The sequence below is a fragment of the Rosa chinensis genome, chromosome 5 (genome assembly GCF_002994745.2).
Source record: "Rosa chinensis cultivar Old Blush chromosome 5, RchiOBHm-V2, whole genome shotgun sequence".
Classification (NCBI taxonomy): domain Eukaryota; kingdom Viridiplantae; phylum Streptophyta; class Magnoliopsida; order Rosales; family Rosaceae; genus Rosa; species Rosa chinensis.
Genome location: NC_037092.1, coordinates 62,591,334 through 62,595,730, shown reverse-complemented (window position 1 = coordinate 62,595,730; position 4,397 = coordinate 62,591,334). Strand labels below are relative to the sequence as shown.

The 4,397-nt window shown below is 39.6% G+C and overlaps 1 non-coding gene across 1 annotated transcript; it reads right to left on the bottom strand.

Annotated features, from left to right (window-relative positions):
• Positions 1–239: 239 nt before the first annotated feature.
• On the bottom strand, positions 240–1,329 carry LOC112163811 (the record flags this gene model as incomplete). Its single annotated transcript, XR_005799502.1, has 3 exons — positions 240–434; positions 607–735; positions 1,139–1,329. It is a non-coding gene; the product is annotated as an uncharacterized LOC112163811 (transcript).
• Positions 1,330–4,397: the final 3,068 nt, after the last annotated feature.

The following is a 4,397-nucleotide window of genomic DNA, read 5'->3' as shown; positions in this document are numbered from 1 at the left end:
GTCTAAAAGCTTTACTGTGCCTCCAATGTATCTTGTTTCTATTCAAATCTAGCAAATCTAAAGGAACGAGTGTAAGTGGAATGCCACAATGCAATATCTGTTAGTTTAATCGCCAAACAACCATCACCAACATACACTAAGCTGCAAATTTCATATTATTTTGAGCAGTACTTACATGGGAGCATTCATAATGAAGCAGGCGACTAAGCCAGGAAAAAGACATAAAAAATAGCCATAGAGTATGAAACTTGTAAAATCGTGTTGTAGCACCTCTTTTATAACACAGAGTATAATACTTAGATAAGTCTAATCAACTACGGTCCTTGAAATTCATACCAACCTGCATAGAAGGATTCCCTCAGCTCCCTCACCACCTCATTATTCATCACAGCATCCCAAACTGCTCTATCATATGACAATGAAACCACTATTCTCTACACACACACAAAATACCCTTTATGACATAATCATACCAAAATGCAAGTGAGATTCGACAACCACGCATAGATACTAGTATTTTGAATCATTTGTGCGATTAAAATTCAAAAACACAAAAACCAATATGTTGAGTGTGTTGCAAAATAAGGGTCAACAAGAGATAGGGACCTGAACAGATGACTCATTCTGCAATAAACTGAAAGCCTCATAAACTCTTTGACGTCCCTGAGGCTGGGAATTACAAAGGTAAACATAAGGCTCCATCCAATCTGATTCTGTCCCAAATGAAGATACTTGCTGCACCAAACCAGAAGCATTCAAAATCTGATCAGCTACATCCTTGTCCAAGTACTCGGAACCAAATTTATAACAGATAAACAGGGGGTGATGAGTTAGACTGAACACCCTATTAATGTAAAAGCATATCTATTTAACACCATCTCATGAATGATGACAGTTATAGCGTGAAATGCAACGTCAATATAAACCAAACTGTGCATAATTCAAAAACCAACGATCATAACCAAGTCACAAAAAGCACATATGACCAACTAACTAATTTATCTAGGGTATGTAGCAAATCATATATATGTTACAAAAGTACTAATCAATTAGCCAACTTTTGTGATCATAGTATCATCCATACAACATTTTGGTCCATATAAATGAATATAAAGAAAGAGAGAAAGAGTGGTTATACTGTTGAAGAGCAGAAACAGCGTTGTGAACTTCATCTCCAGAAGGAACAGGTCCAAGAACAAAGTCATCAAGAAACCCATGAGCTTTCTCAACATCTTCACTCCCGTCCACAGAAACCCAATCGAAATCATCAAACTGAGGTGAAGTGGGCCAGCTGGACCTGCTGGAACTAACAGAAACAGGCACCAAGATTCACAATCAAACACAAAGTTTCAAAATTGACGAACGCGAACCCAAACCCAATTTCCCAAAAGATGAAACAAACAGTCCCAAAGCCAAGAATTTCCATACCGCGGAAGTAAAATCGGTGTCGCACATGCCCTTCTTCCTCCTGAAGCGGTACAAAAATGACTCAGCCAACCGACTCTTCTTCTAGGTATTGTTGAACCCGCCCGAATCCTCGATATCGGGTTGGGAGCAACCCGAAAGCCTCCTCTTGGAAACGAGGGTGTTGGAGTGAGTTGACTTGACATTGGAAGGAAACACTCTCACTGTGGAAGGGATTAAGGAGCGAGTGGAGAGCAAGGCGGCTTCGAGCAGAGAAACAAGCACAGACGAGAGAGAGAGAGAGAGAGAGAGAGAGAGAGAGAGAGAGAGTGAGAGAGATGGAGGAGAGAGAAAGTGGATCTGGAAGACTCTTTCCTCTGTCATCGATCTCTGACCACCAAGGTGGACTCACCGCAGCCACCATCTTCTTCGCCTTCCTCCGACGAGTCCACGGCAGACTGCACGTCCTCCGGCCACTACTAGAAGCAAGGTCACATAGTTCCGTGTAGTCCACCTTCGAGATGAGCCACAAAGAAAATGGGTCAGTGGGTGAGGTAGAGAGAGAGAGAGGGTTTCGGGGAAGAAAGAAGACTAGAGGATGGGGGAAGAGAGAGAGAGAGAGAGAGAGAGAGAGAGAGAGAGAGGATAAGGTTTCGGGGAAGAGCAGAGAAAATGGGTCAGTGGGTGAGGTAGAGTGGGAAACTGACTAAGTCCAATTAGGTTCCCCGCTTATACAAAATGTTTTAAACTTAGTCTCTCCACCATTTGAAAATTTTCAAATCAAAATATTGACATCAGTCAATAGTAAAAACTGATGTTAAATATATAAATAGAAATCGGATTTTTAGAAACTGATGTCAGAATAACTTTTTACATCGCGTGAAATCTTGACTGATTTAAATGACGTGATGTCTATTAGCATTATTCTAGTAGTGGGAGCATTCAAAATTATGCTACCTAGGACATATGCGTGTTGCATTCTTTTTCTCCTTCGACCAGGGTTGTTTTTATCTCACTGGGTTTTTGTTACTTGGCAAGGTTTTTGATTAGACAACATTAAGCGCGTCCAACACCATATCACAAATTGGTGGACATCCAAGGGGGAGTGTTATAAAAATTATATATATGTGACTGTCCACTGTAAATACTCATTAATTAGTTATGTCCTTATGATGTAAACCCCACTCTTATATAAAGGGGTCTAATGAGAATGAAACATACACTTCTACCTCCTCCTATATTTTGTTTCTCTATTCTATCTCTATCTAATTCTCTAGTTTATAACATAATACATATTAAGGAACTTTTAACAATTTCTATTTTCTCAATCTAACTATTTCTCAAAATATCCTTCTATAGTCCTTTGTTGTGTGTCTAAACCGAATTGAACTTCATCCTTAATTTTCTACAATGCATGCACCAAATTTGGTTTTTTTTTTTTTTTTGCATTTTGTAGCGAGTAGTTATTGAGAGTTACCACTGCGTGAAATGCCTCTTTCGAATAAACATAGTGGAACACAACTGTATCTGGATCTTAATCATCTCTCTCTAAAGTAATAAATATTCATGTATCAATAATATGATTTTTTTTTTTTTTTGAGGTAGAAGAGGTCAAATTTTTATTGAAACTATAAGGATTACATAAGACAACTATCAGCTGCAATTGTAGCTATTAAGAAAGAAGGAGTTGAAAAGTAAAAACATTCCTGAGCTAGGGATCTTGCATATGCAGCCTTATTGGCACTTTTTTGGTGTGAGTGATCCTCAAATTGGTATGGACTTCAAGCATTGATCCCACATCTTCATAAATTCGTCCCAATAACGATGTATTAGCCACTATTGGCTTATTAAGCTGACCTTGAAACAATGTAGAATCTATTTCTAAAATTGCAAGTAGTAAGGCTTGGTCCACAGCAAACTCAATAGCCATCTTACAAGCTACTACTTCTGCGTACTCTAGAGACAGCATACCAGATAAAGGTTTGCCTCCACCAGCAACCATATGACCATTGGAATCACGCACAATAAAACCAACACTACCCTTTCTTGAAACATGGTTGAATGAACCATCAAAGTAAATTTTGTACATACCAGATGGGGGAGCAGACCAACTAACTGACCTTGATCTGCTTGCACCACCAGTCGACTTAGCAGCATGAAAACAGAACTCTAGTAATCTAGCAGTAGTCATGAGTAGTATATCACAAGGATGGCTACGTTTGTTATCCCATACTCTAGCATTTCGTTCCTTCCAAATTCCCCACAACAAGTACACCAAATCTCCTAAGCTTTGCAATGACAGCTCCTTAGTACAAAGACAAAACCATTCCAGAAGGTCATACATAACTGCTTGAGGACTATAACTGTAGTACCTCGGAAATTAGTACGTTATTATTTTTCGAGGATTTTCCAGAATTAATTTAGTGGTTGTTGGTACGATTATGTGGTTCGTGGATGGAGTGGAAGTGTTTTAGACGAATTTTTATTTGAAAAGTATGGTTTTAGGGGGGGCGCAAATATTGACTTTTTATACGTTGGGTTTCTCCAAAAACTTCCTTTACGAATGTCGTAGAGCGCGTCGATATGAGTTCGTGGACATGCGGCACACAGAAATCGGAGTTCATATGCAAAAGTTATGGTCAACAGAAGTTTCTGACATTTTTTAAAATTACTATAAATAGGAATTTCTATTTTGGTATTTTTATAATTGACATTTTTAGAAATTTTCCATTTCCGAAAACCCAGAAACGCTTTCTTCTCTCTCCTGATTTTTGACTAACCTGACCTGGACCCGGCCGATCCGACCCAACTTTTCCGACGACCTCCGGCCTTGAAACTTGGACAGACTTCTTCGCCTCCACCATGCGCTCCTCCTTGTGGCGTTCTCTAGCAACAATTTGCACCGTGCACGGAGTTGGAAGGCGGCGACTTTGAATGCAGTCTGACCCGATCAGTTCTCCGATCTCCGACGACGACGGGCCTTCAAACCAAGC